General features: G+C 40.1%; 1 protein-coding gene across 7 annotated transcripts in view; it reads left to right on the top strand.

Moving 5' to 3' along the window:
* Positions 1-24,464, top strand: part of LOC127576243 (microtubule-associated tumor suppressor candidate 2-like) — a 334,776-nt gene that overhangs the window by 180,190 nt on the left and 130,122 nt on the right. The window lies entirely within an intron of this gene.

The raw sequence follows: 24,464 nt of genomic DNA, 5'->3' as shown, positions 1-24,464 counted from the left end.
CCTGCTAAGGACATAGTGTTGGAATTCAGAGACTTGGGTTGCAATTATATTGAATTCTAGCTCCAGTTTCAGGCTATTATCTATGAAGTGCATTGCTTAGCCAAAAAAAATCAAATTATGCTGCTGATTGTGCATTACTGAAGGATTGCTGTGTTTAGCCACAGAAGAGTTATGTGCATGCATAAAAGCCTTGAAGTGTAGAAATATGGTCCTGATTGTCCTGGCAAAAGAATTAAAATTAAATTAGATTTAAAATTAAATACAACTTTACGATGTCTAGATTATATTACACCTGTTCTGAATTCAAATCAAAATGAGACAGCTTCAGAAGATAAGCTAACATTCTTGCATCAATGCTAAATTGAAACTGCTCTGAATTGATGTGGAAATGATTAATTAGCTGCATTCTTGAATAAATGCACACACAACTAATGTAAGCAAGAGAATAAATTGTGGAAATGTGGAATTCACACTTTTATCTTTAAAGACTGACAGTAAACTCAGTGTCGATATATTTTATTCTCTAATTTATGAAAGGGAAGTATAAAGTATAATGTTTGTAGCTGAGAATTATTGCTGGTAATCAACGCACCTGTCTAGTCCGAACTTCAACCTTACTCTCATCACATTGTTAAAGTGCACGAATCAGAGACTCGCAAACATCAATTGCCCAAAAATTCATCCCTGGTAGTAACAAGAAATAGATGTAATACAAGAGACAGAAGCACAGAGAGGTCATATGTCTCCATGCAGCTTGTTCACCATTCAGTAAGACCATAGTTGATCATTTACTTCAGTACCACATTCCTGTATTCACATGTTCCTTTAGTCATTTTATATCCAAATATCCATCACTATCTAGCATATATTCAGCAACTGAGCCTCCACAGTCCTCTTGGGTAAACAATTCCAATGATTCACCACCCTCTGGGTGTGACCTCTGGTTGTGACATTTTAGCTAAGAGGAGCGTCATCCATGCTTTTACCCTGTCAAGCCTCATAAGAATTTTGTGTGTTTCAGTGAGATCACCTCTTATTCTACTAAACTTGAGATTATAAGTCCAGCCTGCTTAATCTCTTCCCATAGGACAAACCTATGAATCAATTATACTCCCTCCATCCTAAGCATATCCTTTCTTAGAACGGCAGATGCAATATTCCAGAAATACACTGTATAGTGTTGTCAGTCCATTGCAGCCTGCCTCTGAAATTTATTCAATTTATGGTAACAAATGGTATAGAATTTGCGGGGATAAATTTTACCCTGGATACTTAACACTAAATGCATATGTACAGTATCTGCTGTGCATTGTACTCTCGTTCTATAATTTAGTTCCATTAACTCAAATGGAGTCCAATTTCAGAAATGGATTGCATCACATAGCTGCTATTAGAAATGCCTACTTACCACAGACAACGGAATGAACATCTTTGAGAAGAAAATGTGCTTCAGCAGGATATCATATTTAAGAGTTTATATAAGTGTTTCCTCCACTGTGCTTTTTACATAGTTTTGTACATGATGAGCATAGTTTTATATTGAGAAAAATTCTGTTGCAAAAACTTTACCAGTGGATTTTTGTATGTAAAACTGTTAGGAAACCTAAGACAGACATGACTTTAACCCATTCATGCAAAGTTTATGAAGAGAAAATCTTGCATTTACCTGTATATTCTGTGATTCATGGTTTCTGGAGCCCACAAATTATTTTACAGCCAATTAAGTACTTTTTGAAAGGAAACTGTTGTTTTAATGCAGGAAATATGGCAGCCAATTTGTATACAGCAAAGTCCCATATATGCAAATTAGATAAATGACCAGATTATCTCTTTTAGGTTTAGACTGCAAGAAAGCATATGGTTTAACTTTCCCTCTGAAATACGTTAAAATAAAGGATAAAACTAGATTGTGGTGCTCTCAAGCTATCCGTTTTTTTTGAAGTATGACAATAGCAGTTTCAGGATTTATAGCAATGTAACTTAATAGCCAGAGTGTGCATCAGTTTTACACACATAGCTTCTGTATTTTCTGTATGAAAGAAATAAAGGACTTACCATCTTATTATACTGTTGGGAATATTCCAACATGCTTCACAACCGAAACTTACTTTTAAACTGCAGTTGTTATTGTATAAGAAAATATGGCAGATAACTTTTTATACAACAAGCTTCTATAAACAGCACTGAGAAGGCATGAACAACAGATGAATCTGTTTTTGGTTTTGATTAGGGCACCTGTAGAACTTCCATTCCTTTTTTTTAAATGGTGATGTTTCTTCTGTCACCTTTACCTGATTGGACTGACAAGCTTAGCTTAACTTCCCTGAACCAAAACACCCCCAATAATGCAGCACTCAGTTAATATTTCACTGAAGTGTCATCTTATGTTATGTGTAATAGCTTTAATGTGGGGAGTGAATGATAGCAGATTGCTGAACAGCTTAGGGATACAATTTTAAATATTATCCTCCTGCCAAATCTCTCAATTTACAGGAAGTTGTCCTGTGAAGCACACCAGCTTTTTGTGAACAACAAACTATCTGCTGGAGGAACTCAGCAGGACGCTCAGCATCTGTGGGAGGAAGGGAATTCTTGATGTTTCAGGTTGAAACCCTGCATCAGTGAGGTACCTGATGCACGGTCTCAACCTGAAATGTCGACAGTTCCTTTCCTCCCACAGATGCTGCACGACCTGCTGAGTTCCTCCAGCAGATTGTTTGTTGCTACAGATTCCAGCGTCTGCAGTCTCATGTGTCTCCAGCTTTTTGTCAATCCTGTTTAATGAATAGAGGTTGTAGGAGATAGGAGAGCTTGATTTGCTTCTGGATATTTTTTAGGTTGTCTAGCAATCAGCTGACATATGCAATGGAAATGCTAGTGAGAAAGTTTACAATAGTTCTGTGTACAGCTTTGCAGAAGAATCTCAGAACCACAGTAGGCTATTTGGTTAATTGATCTTGTTAATTGTGACAGCTCTATCTTTTTAATCTTAATTCTTTGTCTTTTCTCCATTATTTTAAACATCTCAGTTGATTTTGAATCAAGACCTTTGTAGTCCATTCTCAGAAGACTTTATCTTTGTTTTGGTCTTCATTGCAAAGGAATTGAAGTTCAAAAATAAGGAGGTTTCATTGCAATTATACAGAGCATTGGTGAAGCCTCATCTGGAATACTGCATACAGTTTTGGTCCCCTTATCTAAAAAAAAAGATATTCTAACATTGCAGGCAGTACAAAGGAGATTCACCAGACTAACTTCTGGGATGAGAGGATTGTCCTATCAAGAGAGACTAAATAATTTGGGCCTGTATTCCTTGGAGTTTAGAAGAATGAGGGTTAACCGGTTTGAAATATATAAGATCCCAAGGATGTTTGACAGGTTAAATGTTAGGATGTTTTCACTAGTGGGAGAATCTCAAATTAGGTGACGTAGCTACAAGATAAGGCACCGATCATTTAAAACAGAGGTACATAGAAATTTCTTCTCGCAGAGGTGGTGAATTTCTGGAATTCTCTGAGAAATGGCATGGAAGAGGAGTTAAGGCCAGCACAGATGATCCATGATCATTTTAAATGATGGGGCAGGCTCAGCGGGCCTGATGGCCTACTCCTTGTATTCTTTCGTGTTCTTGTATGTTCTTAGATTTTATTTCCGTTTAGCTCAAATATTAAGATAAGAATTACTCATCTGTTAGTTTCCTTACTTCACATGCTAATTATCAATTTTTTTTTAAAGTATAAAAAAATACTGGAGATACTCATCAGATGAGGCAATATCCGTGGAGATGGAGACACAGTTAACGTTTCGAGTTGATAATCTTACACCAGAACAAGAAATACTTTAAGATAAAATAAAGTGGAGTGGGCAAGTGAGATGTTTGGAGAATGAAAATGTCTGCAAAGATAAAAGCAAATTGAATGAATGGGCAAGAAGGGGATAATTCATTGTAGAATATGGGAAAGTGTGAGGTTATGCACTTTGGTTGGAAAAACAATTTCTTTCACACTTTGAGAAAGTAGTAGATACTGGGTGTACAAAGAGATCTTTGTGTGCTGGTTGGTAGGATTTGAACTCGTATCCCTAGATTGTTAGTGAAGGCTCCTGGCTTGCTACTCAGTAACCTAACCGCGAGAGTATGGTGAGGTTGGGTTGCAGTACAAGAGTGCTACAGTTAAAGAGGGTGGTGCTGAGACTATGCCTCGAATATGGAGAGCAGTTTTAGTCTCTGCACCATAGAAAATGATATACTTGACTTGGAGGTGGTACAACATCAATTCACTCAAATGAGATGAGGGAGTTGTCTTTGGAAGAAAAATTGAGTAAGGTTGGCCTATATTCATGGGAGTTCAGAAGAGTAAGAGTTGATCTCATTTGGAAGTACAAGATTCAAGAAAATGATTGACAGGAAAAATGCAGAGAGACTATTTATTCAGCCCCGAGGATCTGAAGCTTGGGTGAAATGGTCTCAGGATAAGAGTTGTCCATTTGGACTAAGATGAGAAGAAGACGGTCATGAATCTTTGTAATTTCAAACCTTAGAGGATTGTGGATAGTCCGTTGTTTAGAATATTTAAAGCTAAGATTGATAAATTTTTGGACTCTGAGAGAATCAAGGGACAGAGGTATTTAACACCTAAGAAGACATGACATAGAGGACCAACAATGATTTTAATGAACAATGGAGATGGCTTAAGGGGTCTTATGTCTACTTCTTCCTTTAGTTTTGAGGTCTTCAGTTCCAGAGTATTTATTGACAACTCTGTATCAATTGGTGATTTGGATCCTGGCAGCACATATGTCTAGAGTCAGGGCAAACAGTTGATCAATAAAGAGCATAGAAACAGAACTTATATTTCTAACCTAAGGAGGATATTTTCACCACCAATGCAAGGAATGGAGGATCGTTACACAAAAATTACTCATTTCATTCTCAGTTACTTACAACTATGCATGTAGTAGACGTGACTGACACTGATATTATTCAGTCATGTGCACGATGTGCTGCCTTTTAGGTTTTAAGATGCAGGGAAGAAAGGAATAGGGAGATGTAACAAAATGGAAGATCTTTGATAAAATGGGAGGCAAGAGAGATTGAATGATACTGAAAACCAAATAAAGATTACAATACTCAGCAAGTCAAGCAGCATCTAAGGAAAGAGAAAAATGGTTAGCATTTCAGGTTGATAACTTTTCAGAAATTCTGATGAAACTTCATTAGCTTTAATCATTACCACTTTTATTCTCTCCAGCATTTTTTGTTTTAATTTCAGATTTCCAGCATCTACAATATTTTGCTTTGTATTTGAAATTAAAAAAAGAAAAGAAATGATGGTGTAAGATAAGGGATGTTAATGTAATATCTAAAGATGATCTCGTGGAGGTAAAACTGGGGAACAAAGGCTTTTTATTTGAAATTGTTAAACTCAGTTTTGAGTTGCAGGGCTCTAATGTGACCCATAGGGAACTAAATTGCTGTTTATTGAGCTTATTTTAAGCCAGCATCTGCAGCATTTTGATTTTGTAAGATTTTAAAGATCTTAATCAGTTTATTCCATAATCACTTTGAGACCAGGCTATATAATACATATTGTCCCTAAGCCAGCATAACCTTCCTAAAACGGTCATCCAAGACTGAACGCCAAATAAGATCTGTTCATAATTGCATTGGTGTTTTGTTTTAAAGTCTGTGACCCTTGAAATTCTACCACAGCTCTAATAATAAGCAGTGCGGAAGTACTATATATCTATTATGCTGAAGCCAGCAACCCATTAGCCCTTCTGATCCTTTTTTCCACCTATGTGCTAACATTTAATCGCTTAATTACTCAGACCCTAAATCTTTGTTCATCAGCTCCCTGGAGTATATTGAACGCTGTGTTTACTATTCTTACAGAATGCACTGCTTCATGCTTTGTCACATTAAATTGCATCTGCTGTTGACAGTCTGTTCACTTCATCTTCAGTATACTTTTACAATTTGTTCTGTGCTGTAGGTGTAAGGCAAGTTAGGTTTACAGAAAGAGATGAGGATAAAAAAACGTGTGAAACAAATGCTAAACATCTTCAACAAAATAATTGAAATATAATATACAATCACTTTGATAAAAATACTTCTTTGTAGGGCATAACTTTTCTCTCTTTTTTTACATTCTTTGTGTGGAAAACAGGAGATAGTCATCTTACCTATCTATCATAAAATGAGATGGTTTTCAAGTTCTCCAAGTTACTTACTGACCATCAGTCCCAATTCTAATGAACACATGCAGGAAAGCAGCTAAGCTGTCTACCCAAAGCAGGCAGGGCCCTCGTTCACATAAGCTAATCAGGATCCAATAACACCATCAAACTTCGATTAGTTCAACTTGGCTGAATGAGGAAGTTTATAGTCAAGTTGATGTTCAGAGTATCATTTGACTGATATTATTCTTGTGAATTATTAATTTTTCTTGTGGGCTCTTTAAGAGGACCTGGAGTGTTCCTTCTGGTCCAACAAAGAAAGCTCCAGCATCCTTCTCTAGTGCCTTCATTGCCACATGAGAACATTTCAATATCCTCCTTACTGTGAGAGTTTAGAGCAACAAACACAAGTGTTCTCTTGTCCTGGCTCATGTCAGTCATGCTGAAGTTCTTGTTAAAATATAAACTCATGTGAGAATAGCACTTGTGTGCAGCCAACTGAGAGACCCTGCAGCTTCTTCCAGTGGAACCCTAGAATGATTCTGAAGCATTGAAGTTGACAGTAGTGGCCACATTGCAACTGGAGGCAGTGTATATCCACTGGGTCCACAAGGCAACAGACATTGGTCAAAGGGGCTGCAAAGATCTACCATAACCTTGTGTAATATTGTGAGCCTCCTGAGATTTTTGTATTGACATTCTGAGAAAACTGTATCTCTGTCTGTGTGCATCATGTGCAGGGTCTGGTCCTCTGTGAGCTGCTTCTGTCTTCTGAAATATTGTCTGTCATGTGACAGAAGATGGGTTAGCAATGGGCTGCTGTTGGTCCTTAGACTCCTGCAGTTGCCAAGTTTGCAGCGACACTGGGTTCACAGTATTCCTGCATGAGCAACAACCATTCTCTAATCTAGGTGGATATTTTGTTAATCTCAATTATTCAGTAGGCAGCTCCAGTAGTGGAGAGCAAAGTTAGCATCAACTTTCTTCCAATTTTTTAATGCATTGAATCGTGTGAAGAAAATCATTTACAAACTTATTCAGGAAATCAGAAAGGAAGCTGCTGTATCCATTGTGGATTTGCATTGTCAGTTGCTCAGCCCCCATCTAAAGCTCTTCTGCTGTCTCTGGGATTTCATTTGCCTCATTTCATTGATAATAAGTGATTAATATATTTCATTTATCAGCCTGCTTCTTCCTTGAGGATTTTGCCATTATTGCCTGAAACACTTGAGTTACATACAAAATCAATAGGTGCCCCTCATATTTCAAGCGTACTGTAAGTGAATTTAACCTTTACCCTCATGGAGGATTGTGTCTAAGGAGTATGAGACTCAGAATTTTGGTAAGTGGAGGAATGTAGTGCAGTGATGCGATGAGGTGCTCTTTCTTCTTTGTGAGTTAGCTGTGTACCCATGGCCGGCCATCACAAATCCATAGAAATGACATCCTGTGCCATGCGAGAACGTCAGGACACTTCTCTTGTCCCAGACAACCACAGGTACAAAAAGTGTCAGCAGCTGGAGGAGCTCCAACTTTGGAGCTTCAGTGAAACATAACATCGCTGCAATCTATCCCTGAAACAGATTGTTTAGTAGCTCGCATATTTCAAGAGGTGAATATACAGCCAGAAAGGGATTGAGTGACTCCAGTACTGTATATAATTCATATAAAGTTGAATATATGCAGTTAAAAATTGTTCTCTTCTAAGCCAACAGGGGGTCATGGTGCTTTTGGGGGCTTTCCTTCATCTCTCTTTTGATCTTTGGCAGATGCTATTTTTGTTGATCTTTGCAAGGATTGTGTTAGCAGACATGTACTGAGCAGGCTTGAAAAAGAAGATGAAACTCAGCATCCATCTTAACTTGTATGTTAAGATATAACGTATTGGTAATGAGGAAAATGTTCCTGAAGTCAGGTAGGACCAAAGAGAAACTCTTTTTCAATAAAAAAAGGTAAAGTGGAAAGTCTAACAATTATCTTATTTCTTGTTAATTTCACTTTTCCTGGAATCAGGAGCTAAGAGTGAGAGCGGGAATTTGTAAAAAGGCAAGTCTGATTGATTGGCTAATTGGACGGCACTTTAACCAATAAGAGGAAGGTGAGGTTAAGTGGAGCGGCCATTTTGAAGTGATCATTGGGAGAGTGGGCCAGTGTAAGAGTGGGGAACTGAGGCTTTGGCAAGGAGACACAGGTGAGGAGTAGGTAAGATTTTTATTTTCCTGTTAATCCAAGACCTTTGATTTAGTGTAGAAAAATGGCAGTCAGGGCAGTGGAATGCTCCTCCTGCAAGATGTGGGAAGTCAGGGAACTTCACGGTCTCCCTGATGACTACATCTGTGAGAAGTGCACCCAGCTCCACCTCCTGACAGACTGGGTCAATCAGAATCAGGTTTATTATCAGTGATATATATCATGAAGTTTGTTGTTTTGTGGAAGCAGTACAGTGCAAGACAAAAATTACTGTAAGTTACTAAAAAATAAATAAAATAGTGCAAAAGAGGAATAATGAGGTAGAGTTCTTGGGTTCATGGACTGTACAGAAATCTGATGGCAGAGGGGAAGAAGCTGTTCCTGAAACCTTGAGTGTGGGTCTTTAGGCTCCTGTACCTCCTCCCTGATGGTAGTAATGAGAAGAGGGCATGTCCTAGATGGTGAGGGTCCTTAATGATGGATGCCACCTTCTTGACGCACCGCCTCTTGAAGCTGTCCTAGATGTTGGGGAGGGTTGTACACATGATGGAGCTGGCTGAGTCTACAACCCTCTGCAGTCTCTTTCAATCCTGTACGTTCGCACCTCCATACTAGGCGGTGATGCAACCAGTCAGAATGCTCTCCACCGTACATCTGTAGAAATTTGCTAGAGTCTTTGGTGACATACCAAATCTCCTCAAACTCCTAATGAAGTAGAGCCACTGGCATGCCTTCTTTGTGATTGCATCAGTGTGTTGGTCCCAGGGAATATCCCCTGAGATGTTGACGCCCAGGAACTTGAAGCTTCTCACTCTTTTCAGCACTGACCTTAATGAGGACTGCTGTCTGTTCTCCCGACTTCCCCTTCCTGAAGTCCACAATCAATTCCTTGGTCTTGCTGATGTTGAGTGTGAGGTTATTGTTGCAACACCACACAACCAGCCAATCTATCTCACTCCTGTACGCCTCCACATCGCCCTCTGAGATTCTGCCAACAGTGGTGTCATCGGTGAATTTATAGATGGTGTTTAAGCTGTGCCTAGCCACACAGTCATGAGTGTAGAGAGAGTAGAGCAGTGAGCTAAGCACGCATCCTTGAGGTGCGCCTGTGTTGATTGTCAGCGAGGAGGAGATGTTGCTACCGATCTGCACTGACTGTGGTCTCCCAATAAGGAAGTCAAGGATCCAGTTGCAGAGGGAAGTACAGAGGCCCAGATTTTGAAGCTTGTTGATTAATAGTGAGGGGATGATGGTGTTGAACGCCAAGCTGTAATTGATGAACATCAGCCTGACGTATGTATTGCTGTTGTCTAGGTGCTCCAAGCTGAGTGAAGAGCCTGTGAGATTGCATCTGCTGTAGACCCGTTGTGGTGGTAGGCAAATTGCAGCAGATCCAGGTCCTTGCTCAGGCTAGAGTTAGTTTTCTCAACCTCTCAAAGCACTTCATCACAGTAGGTGTGAGTGCTACTGGGCGATAGTCATTGAGGCAACTCACCCTGCTCTTCTTGGGCACCTTGATGCCCTTTTGAAGCAGGTGGGAATCTCCAGCTGCAACAGTGAGAGGTTGAAGATGTCCTTGAATACTCCATCCAGTTGGTTGGCACAGGTTTTCAGTACCTGGCCATATACACCATCGGCACTTGACACCCTGCGGGGGTTCACCCTCTTGAAGAATGTTCTGATGTCAGCCTCCAAGACAGAGATCACAGGATCACAGGATGCTGTGGGAATTCATACAGGTTTAGTGTGATTTTCCCTTTTAAAGCGTGCATAGAAGGCGTTGAGCTCATCAGGGAGTGAAGCATCACTGCCATTTATGCTGTTAGGTTTTGCCTTGTAGGAAGTAATAGCATGCAAACCCTGCCACAGCTGTCATTCGTCTGATTGTGTCTCTAGCTCCAATGAAATTGCCTTTTCGCTCTCTCGATGGCCTTCATGTAGGTCATACCTGGACTTGTAGGGTTCTGGATCGCCGGTTTTGAACACCACAGATCTAGCCCGCAGCAGACTGTGAATCTCCTGGTTCATCCAGGGCTTCTGATTTGGGAAATCTTGGTATGTTCTCAACGGCATACATTCGTAAGGTTTAGGAAACTAAAATCAGACTGGTCCTTGTGGGATATAAAGGTAGCAAGAAGGTGCTCAAGCAGGCAATTAAGAAGGCCAAAAGGGGCCATGAAATGTCCATAGCAAGCAGGGTCAAGGTTAATCCAAAGGCATTTTATACTTGTGTTTTTTTTAAAAAAAGAGGATAACTAAGGAGAGAGTAGGTCTTCTCAAAGATAAGGAGGGAATTTGTTCATGGAGTGGCTGAGGTACTAAATGAGTACTTTGCATCGGTATTTACTGAGGAGAAGGAATTGGTGGATAGTGGAAACAGAATGGGGCATGCTAATAGAACCATAGAACAATACAGCACAATACAGGCCCTTCAGCCCACCATGTTGTGCCAAACTTCAAACCATTCCTAAGTCTATCTAACCCCTTCCTCCCACATATCCCTCTATCTTAAATTCCTCCATATGCTTACCTAACAATCTCTTGAACTTGACCAACGTATCAGCCTCCACCACCACCCCAGGCAGCACATTCCATGCACCAACCACACTCTGGGTGAAAAACCTCCCTCTGACATCTCCCTTGAACTTCCCACCCATTACCTTAAAGCCACGTCCTCTTGTTTTGAGCATTGGTGCCCTGGGAAAGAGGTGCTGGCTGTCTACTCTATCTATTCCTCTTAATATCTTGTATACCTCTATCATATCTCCCCTCATCCTCCTTCTCTCCACTGAGTAAAGCCCTAGCTCCTTTAGTCTCTCCTCATAGTCCATACTGTCTAATCCAGGCAGCATCTTGGTAGATCTCCTCTGCACCCTTTCCAATGCCTCCACATCCTTCCTATAATGAGGTGACCAGAACTGGACACAGTACTCTACACTGGACCCAGTGTGGCCTAACTAGTGTTTTGTAAAGCTGCATCATTACTTTGCGGCTCTTAAACTTAATCCCACGATTTATGAAAGCTAACATCCCATAAGCTTTCTTAACTACCCTATCTACCTGTGAGGTGACTTTCAGTGATCTGTGGATATGAACCCCCAGATCCCTCTGCTGCTCTACACTGCCCAGAATCCTGCCATTAACCTTGTACTCGACCTTCTCTGGATTGATGTGGATTTATTCTCTGGATAATGTGCTGCGACATTTTGAGATTAAGGAGGAGGTAGTGCTGGGTCTTCTGAAAAGCATTAACGTGGCTAAGTCCCCAGGGCCTGGTGGTATATATCCCAGAATATTGAAAGAAGCAAGCGAGGCGATTGCTAGTCCTCACTAGCAACAGGTGAGGTCCCAGAGAACTGGAGAGTAGCAAATGTTGTGCCTTTTTTCAAGTAGGGAAATAGGGAGAATCCAAGTAATTATTGGCTAGTGAGCCTCATGTCAGTGGTAGGGAAGATATTGGAGAGGATACTAAGGGCTAGGATTCATGCACATTTGCAAAGGCATGGCCTGCTTAGAGACAGTCAGCATGGCTTTGTGCAGGACAGGTCATGCCTTACAAACTTGATTGAGTTTTTTGAGGAGGTGGCAAAGGTGCTTGATGAGGGTGAGGCAGTGGATGTTATTTACGTGGACTTCAGTAAGGCATTTGATAAGTCCCTCATGGTAGATTGATTCAGAAGATAAAGATGCATAGGATCCAGGGTGAATTGCAAGTCTGGATTCTGAACTGGCTTGCCAATAGAAGACAGTAGGGGTGGAAGGCTGTTATTCTGGTTGGAGTGGTGACCAGTGGTGTTCCGCAATGATTGGTGCTGGGACCTCTGTTGTGTGTGATATATATCAATAATCTGGATGAAAATGTAGATGGGTGGATTAGCAAGTTTGCAAATGACACCACAATTGGTGGAGTTGTGGACAGTGTAAAGGACTATCAAAGAATACAATATATAGATCAGTTACAGATATGGGCAGCAAAGTGGCAGATGGAGTTTAATCAGGTCAAGTGTGACGTGTTGCAGCTTGGAGGTCAAATGAAAGGAGAAAGTATACAGTTAATGTAGGTCCCATATAGCATTGAGGTACAGAGGGATCTTGGGGTCCAGGTCCATGGTTCACTGATAGTGACTACACAAACGGATGAGATGTTAAAGAAGGCATATGGAATGCTCGCCTTAATTGGTAGCGGTGTTAAGTACAAGAGTAAGGAAGTCATGCTGCAGCTATATAAAACTTTGGTCAGACCACACTTGGAGTATTGTGTGCAGTTCTGGTCATCCCATTATTGGAAGGATGTGGAGACCGAGGAAAGGGTGAAGAAGAGATTTACCAGGATGCCGCCTGGATTGGAGGGTATGAGTCATAAGGAAAGGTTGGACAAACTTGGGTTGTGTTCTCCCTAGAACATCGAAGGCTGAGGGGAGACTTGATAGTGGTTTTTAAAATTATGAGAGGCATAGTTAGGGTAGACAGTCAGAATCTTTTCCCCAGGATAGAAATGTCAAATACCAGAGGTAATGCTTTTAAGGTTATGGGGGGGATGTTTAACGGTGATGTGAGGGGCATGTTAATCCTTCCCTCCCATTTCTCTATAATTCATCTGGCTATCTAAGAGCCTCTTAAATGTCGCTAATGAATCTGCCCCCACAACCTCTGCCGGCAATGCCTAAAGTCAAGCAACATCATGCAGAGGTTTGGTTAGCATTTGAAAGGCATCCCATCTACAACCATTCACTGACTCTATCACTAATGCACAGCAACAGTAGCAGTTTGTACCAGCTACAGGATATACAGCAGCAACTCACCAAGCCTCCTTAGACAGCACCTTCCAAACCCATGGCCTCTACCAGATAGGGCTGGGTTGGGCAAGGACAAGGGTAGCAAAAGCATGGGAACACCACCATCTGGAAGTTGTCTTCCAGGCCACACACCATTCTGACTTGTAAATATATTGTCTTTCCTTCACCATCACTGGGTCAAGATACTGGAACTCCTTCCCTAACAGCACTGTGGGTATACCCACATCTCAAGGACTACAGTGGTTCAGGAAGGTAGCTCAGCTCAAGGTCAGTTAGGGGGGGGGTTAGTAAATGTTGGCTCAGCCTGCAAAGCCCATATCCCTTGAATGAATAAAAAAAGTTAAGAAAACCTAATGAAACATTGCTGAGTATGTAGCTGAACTGATGAAATTATCACAAAGCAGTAATTATGCCAACACATTTTCTCAGATGCTTAGGAACAGATTAGTGTGCATGATGAGTAATGAACCGATTTAGAAGTGATTGCTATCAGAGGTGATTCTGACCTTTGAGAAGGCACTGAAAATTGCCTGAGCAGTTGAATTGGCAAGTAGAAACGCAAAGGACCTGCAAGTGAGACCAGCTCTTTCAAATAACAGTGTACAGGTGGGACAAGTGGCACAACACACTGTTCGGAACCAAACCAAATGTTATTTTAGAAAGGTAAATCTAGGCTTTTGCCAGTGCAGAAGGAAACCTGTGCCAAGAGACAGATGTGTTGCATGGGGAGCTAGACTTATTATTCCCCCACAAGGCTGGGAATTGCTTCGGTATTAGGCATTCCCAGGAATTACTAGGCTGAAGGGACTAGCCAGATCATACAGATGGTAACTTAAAATAGACTCTGACAACAAGTTAGAATTGTAGTCTTGCACCAGGTCTCAAGAAAACAGAAATGTATCTGCTTCTGCACTGCTGCACCTTAGGGAATGGCTCAAGCAGCCATGGAGTAGACTCCATGTTGTTAATGCTAGAACCTTCTTGGGGAAGATGTTCCTGCTGATAATTGATGCCCATTTGAATTGGACGGACATATTATCAAATGAATACTTCAATGTACTACAATTGAAAAGTTCAGACAGAGTTTCAGTGATCATGGATTACCTTACCTATTAGTCTCGGACAATAGATATTGCTTCACAAATCCTGAATTTGAGGGTTTCATAGAACTAACTGGCAAAGTCATGTGACATCTGTCCCAGTTCATTCTTTCTCTAATGGATTAGCAGCGAGAGCTGCCAGGATTCAAAGAAGGAGTCGTATAAATGAAAGGTGGCGGCATTAAAATCAAATTGTCTCGGTTCCTGTGGGGTTATCATGTTAAAGTTCAAATGCACAGTCTCTTGCAGAGTTGCTCATGGCAAGGAAATTGAGGTCAACTCTATTCATAACCTGAGAACTAAAATTCAGAAAGAGTAATTAGAAATGAAAGAATAGTAAGAGAGGAAGTATTAATTAATTTAGCAACACAGTGCTGCTGCAGGTAGTACAGCTGTGTAATAGCTCCAGCATCCCAGTTTCAATCTGACCTCCAGTACTGTCTATGTGGAGTTTGCATGTTCTCCATGTGATCGTGTGGGTTTACTCCAGGTGCTCCAGTTACCTCCCACATCCCAAAGGTTTGCTGGCTGTTAATTGAATTGGTGCCTGTAAATTATCCCTAGTGCAGGTGAATAGGAGAATCAACAAGTGTTAATGGGCACATGAGAGAATAGGTTACAGGGAAATAAGTGGAGGAATTGCATTGATGAGATTGCTCTGGGAGCTTGCATAGAGTCAATGGACCGAATAGCCTCATATGTTGTAAGGAAATATGAAATATTAAAATGGAAAAATCGACAGGTCCAGATGAAATGTATCTCAAACTGTTAAAAGAAGCAAGGAAGGAAAATACAAAGGATCTGAGTAAATTTTTTGATTTTCCCTGTGCCAGAGGATTGGGGGACAGCTGATATTCCATTTTTTAAAGGTGAGAAAGGGATAAACTGAGTAAGTGTAGGCCAGATAGTTTGAGTAAATTATTGAAATCAATTCTGAAGGGGTGTATAAACCTTCATTTATGAAGGCACAGATCAATCAAGGTCATTCAGCATCAGCTTGTTAGGGAATAGTTGTGATTGAATTTTTTTTTGAGAAGGTAGCACAGAGGGTTGATGAGGGCAATATGTTTGATGTAGTCTGTGTATTTTATCAAGGCTTTTGAGGAGATCTCATACAGCAGGCAGATCAAAGAAGGTAAAACCCCATGAGGTCCTAGGGAGAGTGACAAATTGCATCCAAAATTCTCAGTGGCAAGAAGCAAAGGGTAATGGTTAATGTGTGTTTTTGTTACCACAAAACAGTGACCAGTGGAGTTTCACAACACTCAATACTTAGTTCCTTGCTCTAGTAATACATATTTAATAAGTTAGACTTAAATACAGGGAATATGATAGAGGTTTTCAAATGATACAGAAAAGGCTGTGAAGTTGACAGGAGGAAAGTTTTGATCTGGTTTGTAGGACAGAAAAGTGGCAAATGAGGTAATTCATTTGAGAGGTGCAGTAAGGCAAGGGATTATATAATAAATGAGGGTGAGGATACAGAGTGGCGTGGAGAAACAGTGAGAGCTTGGATTGTGCGCCAGTTGATTAAAGGTAGCAGGACAGGTGAATAAGGGTGTTACAAAGGTAGTCAGGATGCTTTTATTAGCTAAGGCATAGCATATAAGAGCATGAAGGTTATGCTAGTATAGTATGCAACATTAAGTAGTCCACATCTTGGATACGCCATACAGTTTAGTGAAGATGTGATTGCATGGGAGAAGTGCAGAGGGCATTTGTTGTTGTCAAGACTGGAAAATGTTAGCGTTGAGGGAAGGTTGTATAAGCTAGGGTTGCTTTCTTTGGAATGGATGTTGGAAATGATTTATGTGAGATATTTAAAATTTTAACAGGCCTAGATGGAATAAATAGGAAGGACTATTTTCCTCAGCAGGGGGCTCAAAAACCAGAGGATAAAGATTTAAAAATAATTGGTAGAAGGATTAGTGCAAAATGAGGGGGAAAATCTCACCCAGCAGTTGGTAGGAGTTGAAGCTCAGTGGTTGAAAGCTGGGTAGTTCTTTTTTGATTTGTGCAGAATCAGTGCATTGAATGGCCTCCTTGTGTCTCCTCCTTGTGTCTCAGAAATTTTCTGTGATGCTCATTAGCAGAAATTGGCAAACCCACATATTTCCTGGACCGATGGTAAAGTAATGGAAAATAACAATATTCTGGCAGAAACTCGCTGCCAGTTAAAATCCCAGACCAGGAAGTAAGTCATGGTTTGATATCGTTGAAAGCTTTGGATTTGCACCTAATTTTAACATCTTTTCTGGAATATAACAAAAAAGTAATAATGTTTCAGTGAAAACTAACATACATTATATATTCAAAGATCTACCACATGCTTAGAATGGGACCTGGAGTTCCTCTGGTCAAATAACCTTCTTGAATCATTGGGAGTTAAAAAGTAACTGCAGATGCTTGAATTCTGAAATAAAACAGAAAATGCTAGAAGCTCTCAACAGGTCACGCAGCGTCTATGGAAAGAGAAATAGAGTTAATGTTCCAGGTGAGAACCTTCATCAGTTCTGAAGTGTCTCAGACCTGAAATTTCAACTTTGTTTCTCTATTCACAGATGCTGTCTGACCTGTTGGGTGTTTCCAGCATCTTCTGTTTTAACTTTTTGTCAACATTCTATATTTCCAACTTATAACTTTTCAGAATAATGATTCACTGACATTTTATTACATTTCAAGATAACTTGTGAGATCATAATAATGGAAAATATCTATCTTCAGCCCAAACTTATCTTGTACAACATTTTACCTTGTAATTACAAACTTATGACTTCATCTGAATCCATAATCTCAGATACTAAGGTTATACTTCTACATATTGTATATCCTAATGTGTAAAGCTGGTAGAATTTTAATTTTAAGACTTGAACTGGGAATAGAAAATAGTGAATGCTGTTTATCAGATCTGGGTATGAACTGCTAGTTTATACTGTAATAGAACCCAGTGGACATACCACAAATGTAAGGACATAAAATTAGAGGAATTTACTATTTTACTGCATGTTTTCAGCTGTAGGGACTGGGTTTAATTTCTACAGTTTCCTCAGTCCCTTAGCTTGCATATTCGTAGCTTCATATACCATCTGTTTACATGATTTGACACAAAGCCTGCTTAGCTTTCTAGTTCTGAGTTTCCAGCTGTATTAAGAAATAATTATGGTTTGTAGAGTTTCAATGTGGAAGTGAAATGAAACACAGAAATATAATATTTGTACTTGCAATCTCAGCAAGTCTAGTTTTAAATTATGTTTTTGTTTTACATTAGTTGCAGATTGTATTGAGCTGTTTAAGCACAAGAACAACTAGTATTTATATAACAAATACTACATAGGAAAATATCCCAGAATACATCATAAGGGTGCAATCAGAAATAAATGGATGTTGCTTAAAATATTGGAAGGTGCGGTCAATGAGTTGAGTTTTAAGGAGAAGTGGCAGGTGAAGACGTAGAGATGTTTAATGAAGAGATTCCAGAGTTTAGAGAAACCAAGTATGGGAGGGCGACTGAAGACAGAGAATGGTGAGGTCCTAGTGCAGTAACTTTCAATGGCCTCCTAATCTGACCTGCAAATTTTGCCTTGTATTGCTTTTTCCAACTTGTTTAGCGCCACCAACATTTATATTAGTATTATCCGTACAAAGTCCAACAAGTTTTCTATTGAGATAACTTTTCAGGATCAGTTAAGGAAGAAATTCACATCACAAGTCAAGCATCTCACTTGGTAGAGAAGTAAATGCTATGATTTTTGTTTTCACGTCAGTCATTGGGGAAAAAAATAATGCATCGGAACTGGGAACAACTTGTGGCTGTATTTGTTTGATGCTTTCAAGCTTAGAGAATAAATCACCCAATAGTTCTTTGGTTGACATTAGTGCCAATACATTGCAAATAAATGCCTCAGATTTTGAAAATTGTGATTGGTTAAGTTTTTTAACTAACTGTGATATACAATGACTAAATCCTAAACTTTGTCTTTAGCACCCAGAATGGTAGGCAAACTCTCACGTGAATACAATTAAGTTATGTATTTTGCTTTACAAAATAATGTGAAACACATGGAAAACATGCTGGAAATACTTAGCAGGTCAAACTACATCTGTGGGAAGAGAACAGGCTCAGAACTTCTCCAACCTGAAACATTTGACTCTTACTTTTCCCACAGATGCAGTCTGACCTGCTAGGTATTTCCAGCATTTTCTGCTTTTATTTTAAGATTTCCAGTATCAGGAAATTTTTTTGATTTTTCACTGAGTTGTACATTTACCTTGTTAAGCATTTTTGTGTTCTTTTGTTCAAAGGTGCTGAGAAATATCACTTTAGCTGTCCTGCAAAGAAAAACATTTTCTGTTCTCATTTTTGCTTGGAATGAACTCAGGTGCTGGAAATCTTAAATAAAAATAGAAAATGCTGGAAACACTGAGCAGCAGAAGCAGAGTTGACATTTGATGAAGGGCCTTTAACCTGAAACGTTAACTCTGTTTCTCTTTCCACAGATGCAGCCCTTTTTGTATTTATGACAAATTATATTTTTGTTGTCAGTAGCTGACATTTTTTTTAAATACTTAAATTCTTCATGGAGGTTTTTGTTAAAAGAACTGGTATACTTTTGTGACATGTTTGCAGGTTTACAATGCCCTTCACCTGGCACAGTGGTTTCTTTCAACATGGGATAGTGGTTGCACAACAGTTAGCATGCAAGGTCTTCACTTTGAGTATCCTCTTCCACTTCTGCTGTTTGACCTCTTCCTGCCTTCCCCCAGGCTCCTTCCTTTCAGCCCTTGTATCTGACTCTCTCTCTAGGCATATGGGCCCACATTCCTGGTCCTACTGCATCTGCTTACGTTCACCTGGCCCTGATTCTAGCCACTCTCTGTCCACATATATGGCTTTATTCCATCCATGCACCATCTGCACACTTGGCCACATTCTCATTATTCTCCGGCTGCAGACCTGACCCCACTCCCAGCTGAAGGCCACACTCCTGCCCATGTTTGCAGCCCTACATCCAGCTGCATACTTGACCCTGCTCCCAGCTTCAGGCAATTCTCCTCCTGGCACATTCCTGGTCAGGCAGTATCTGTGGAAAGAGAAACTGAGTTAATATGTCAAGTTGAAGATAGCAGTTTCTGTTTTTATTTCTTCTTGGAATGAATTCAATGACTAAACCTCCACAGCCCTCTGGGGTAAAGAAGTCCAAATATTCATTACCCTCAGAAATTTCTCCTCATCTTACTCCTAAACCACCTTCCCCTTATTTGCCACCGTGACCCCTGGTTCCAGACTCGTCAGTGAGGAGAATCATCCTCCCTGGCTCCAACCTATAAAGCTGTAAAGGAATTTTGTAAGTTTCAATGAGATCTCCTCTCATCCTTCTAAACTCCAGAGAATATAGGCTTGGTCTACTCAATCTATCCCTATTTAGCAATTCTGCCATCCCTGGAGCCAGTCCAGGGAATCTTCACTACACCCTCTCTATGGGAAGGACATCCTTTCCCAGGGAAAGAGACCAAAACTGTGCACAATCCTTCAGGTGTGTTCTCACTAAGCCCTACCCAGTTGCAAGAAGACTTTCTTCCTTCCATATTCCATATTCAAATCCTCCACTAATAGATATGCCATTTGCCTTTGTAATCACTTATTGCACTTGCATCTTGGCATCCAGTGACTTGTTGCAAGTTGTACTCAGGTTCCCTGGGACATCTGAGAGTGGTGGAAGCAGAACTGCTAACAGCATTTAAGAGGTGTCTAAGTGAGCACTTGAATCTCCTTGGCTTTGAAGGCTACAGCCCAAGTGCAGGAAGATGGAATTAACACGGGCTGATATGGACATGATGGGTCAAATGGCCTGTTTTGATGCTGTATGACTCTGACTTTTCTGTTTGTGCATTGCACCAGAGTAGACAACCTCACATTTTTCCATGTTATGTTCTTTATACAATGTTCTTGCCCACTTACTCAGATTGTCTTTATCCCCTTAAAGCCTTTTCTCTGTACTTACAACCCAGATTGGTATCATCAGCAATGTCAGATAATGACCAAATAATCAGCAATGTTAGTTGAGAAATAGATGTCCTCTTGGAAATCAAGAGGGGTCTCTTACTTTTCTTGAACTATTTTTAATATTTGCCTAAGTGGACAGAAAAAAACCTATGTTTAGCATCTGATCAAAAGCAGCATCTCTGATGATGCATCACTCCCTCGTTGCTGCGCTAGAGATGTTGGTCTAGATTATGTGTTTAAATCTAAGGAGAAGAGGTAATAGTACCACCAGTGAGCCTGAGATCTTGCAAATAAAAGCACAGGTTATCATTCAGTGATATCAAGACTATTTGGCATGCTCCAGGTTTCTCATCCATATATATGAACATCTGAATTTGGAGCAAGAGTATGCTATTCTGCCCTGGAGTGTGCTCTGACATTCAATGAGATCATGGCATTGCATTCTTGCCTACCCCCAAATAAACTTTCACTCCTGCTTTTCTACTTCTGCCTTATTTATAGACTCTGATTATGCCACCCTTGGAAGAAAAATTCCAAAAGCTCATAACTCTCAAATAGACAAAGTCACCACATCTCTCTCATAAATGGGCAAACTCTTATTTTTAAGCAGTGATCCCTGATCCTAGATTCTCCTACAAGAGAAAACATCCTCTCCACATCCACCCTGTTAAGACCCCTCATAATCTTGTGTTTTAATCAAGTAGCCTCTCACTCTTCTAAATCCCAGCAGATACAAATAAAAACAGAAAATGCTGGAAAACTCAGAAGGTCATGCAGCATCTATGGAAAGAGAAAGAATTGAGAATTTGGGTCCAGAACTCTTCACAACTTTCTTTCCTATCTGTCTTTGTGCAAACAGCAAATTTGGCAATAATACTTTCATCCAAGTCGTTTCAAAGGTGAGGCCCCAGCACCAGTCTCTGTGATACACTACTCATTACATCTTGCCAACCAAAGAAAAATCCATTCATGCCTACACTTTGCTTTCTGTTAGCCAACCTATCTTCTATTCATGCTGGTATGTTTGGCACCTGCGTAACTTGTTGACTTGGCACCTTATCAAATGCCTTAGGAAATCTAAGTATATTATGTCCACGTGTTCTTCTTTATGCACAATATGTTACTTCTTCAAAGAACTCCAATAAGTTGGTGAAGCTTGATTTCTCTTTCACAAAGCCTTGTTGACTTTGTCTGATCACATTAATTTTTTCCAATGTCCTGTTATAATGCCTTTAATAACAGCTTCTAACATTATATCTGTGACATATCTTAAACCAGCTGGTCTGTAGTTTCCTGCTTCCCCTCTCCCTCCCTTTTTGAATACATGTATTAGCTCCACGGAATCAGGTTTATTATCACTGACGTATGTCGTGAAATTTGTTTTGCAGCAGCAGTACAGTGCAAGACATAAAAATTACTATGAGTTACAAAATAAATAAATCATGCAAAAGAAAGTAGTGCAACTAGTGCAGTTTTCTGATCTAATAGAACCTTCACTGAATCTGGGGAATTTTGGAAAATTAAAAAAAAAAATCATCAGCTATATCATCAGCCAGCTCCTTTAAGAACCTAGGATGAAGTCCATCCAGACCTGGGGTCTTGTCAGACCGCAGCTCCAATAATTTGCTCAGAACCACTGCCTTGGTGATTGTAATTTTCCTGACTTCCTCCCTCTCTAACATTTCTTGATTTTACAGCTCCTTTTGGGATGTTACTTGCATCTTCTAGAGTGAAGACTTACTTCTCCCTTTTTCTATTATTTTCTATACTCATTTTCTACACTCACTTTGTTAATTATTTTAAACATATGAAGTTCCTACTATTTGCTTTTACACTTCTTGCAGGCTTTTCCATATTTTTTACTCTTTTAGTCATTCTTTATTGATTTTTGTATTCTGTCCAATCTTTAGACCCAGCACTGGGTATACTCAGGTGTACCATGCCAGAAATATCAGAATGAAACACATAAATAGGTCTACTTTTAACAGCTTCATCTTCAATCCGGAGTTCAATCCGGAGAAGTGTGAGGTGGTACACTTTGGAAGGACTAACTTCAGGGCAGAGTACTGGGTAAATGGCAAGGTACTTGGCAGTGTGGAGGAGCAGAGGGATCTGGGGGTTCATATTCACAGTTCATTGAAAGTTGCCTCACAGGTGGAAAGAGCATTTAAGAAGGCCAATGGGATGTTGGCTTTCATAAGTCGCGGGATTGAGTTTAAGAGCCGCGAGGTGATGATGCAGCTTTACAAAACTCTAGTTCGGCCACACTTAGAGTACTGTGTTCAGTTCTGGTCGCCTCATTATAGGAAGGATGTGGAGGCATTGGAGAGGGTGCAGAGGAGATTTACCAGGATGCTGCCTGGATTAGAGAGTATTGAATATGAGGAGAGGCTTAAGGTGCTAGGGCTTTATTCACTGGAAAGGAGGAGGATGAGAGGAGACATGATAGAGGTATATAAAATATTGAGAGGAATAGATAGAGTAGACAGTCAGCGCCTCCTTCCCAGGGCACCAATGCTCAAGACGAGAGGGCATGGCTTTAAGGTTACAGGTGGGAGGTTCAGGGGAGATGTCAGGGTTTTTCACCCAGAGAGTGGTTGGTGCATGGAATGCACTGCCTGGGGTGGTGGTGGAGGCAGATACATTGGACAGGTTCAAGAGCTTGTTGGATAGGCATATGGAGGAGTGTGGGATGGGGGGATATGCGGGAGGAAGGGGTTAGATAGTGTGAGGGTGGTTTGAGGGACGGCACAACATGGTGGGCCGAAGGGCCTGTTTTGTGCTGTATGGTTCTATGGTTCATAAAGTTCAACAAGATTAATTAAGTACATACTTTAATCTCTTACAGACATTTGTTTAATAAAAACAGGAAATGCAGGCATGTTCAGGCAGCATCTGTGAAAAGAAAACCTGTAACATTTCAAGTCAGGAATCCTTCATCAGAAGTGGGATTGACTGAGAACAAGCTAGTTTTCTCATACACCTCTGACCTTCCTCCCCTTCTCTTTCCTCTAACCCTATCTCTCTCCCCAGTTCTCTTTCATCGAGCAGAACATACAAGAGCTTGAAAGCACGTACCACCAGACTCGAGGACAACTTCCATCTTGCTGTAATCAGACACTTAAACGGACCTCTCAAATGCTAAAGATGAATTCTTGATTTCTCAATTTACCATATTGTGGCCCTTGCACTTTATTTGTTTACCTGCACTGCACTTTCTCTGTTGCTGCTATATTCTGCATTCTGTTTTCTTTTCACTACCTTAGTCTACCTATGTATGCTATGATCTGCCTGGATGGCATGCAAATAAAATAAAACTTTTCACTGTATCTCAGTACATGTGACAATAATAAACTAATTCCTAATTCCATCCCTTCTGATCTTCCCCTCTCTGATCCTATATGATCAGTCCACAGCAGAGGTCTCAGCTTCTTCCTCCTACATCTCCATCTTAACTAAAATTAACTTGTTTTCTCTCTGTCCCAGTTCTGATGAAGGGTCCTAGACCTGAAACAAATTTTTTCTCTTTCCACAGATACTGCCTGACCCACTGATTTGTTTCCAGCATCTGCAGTTTTTGATTTTCAGACATTCCTGTTTCTTTGGTAAACAAAACAGCAAATTTAGATTTGACACACACCTAGAACATACATCCTCTTATTTCAAAGCATCCAGTTTTCTTAATATATGTTAGCAGCTACAGAATGTTAGACATTTGAAAATAATACTTTTCTTACAGTTGAAGGCACCTACATTCTAGATGCGCTATTAGAAAACACTGAATAAATTCTCTGTAGCCATTAGTGCTTGTCTTGATTAAGATATAACTTCTCCAATTTTCTGCATTAAAGTAACTGACAAAGTATGAGATCTAATAAGTGCAAGAAACTTAAATGTATAGAGCTGCAATATCCTGAGATGTGAAAATGGCTAAAGGCCATTCATTTCATGAAGAATAAAAGCCTTACAAGGCAGTTAATCCAATGGAAGGACTTTGAAGTAATGAACCAAAAGAAATAAACTTAAGTGAACATGTCTGAAATTCATTATGGAATTACTCTCTTTAACTCAGATGCCACACATTTAATTAGTTTACTTTCAAATCAGGGAGCTCTGAAGATTTAATTTTGTTACTGAAGATTTAACTTTCATAACATCATGATGAGAGACGTGAGGACCTGACTTGGATTTTTACTT

The sequence above is a fragment of the Pristis pectinata genome, chromosome 11, assembly GCF_009764475.1.
Source record: "Pristis pectinata isolate sPriPec2 chromosome 11, sPriPec2.1.pri, whole genome shotgun sequence".
NCBI lineage: Eukaryota > Metazoa > Chordata > Chondrichthyes > Rhinopristiformes > Pristidae > Pristis > Pristis pectinata.
The sequence above is the reverse complement of the archived record's forward strand: the minus strand, read 5'-3'. Positions and strand labels throughout refer to the sequence as shown.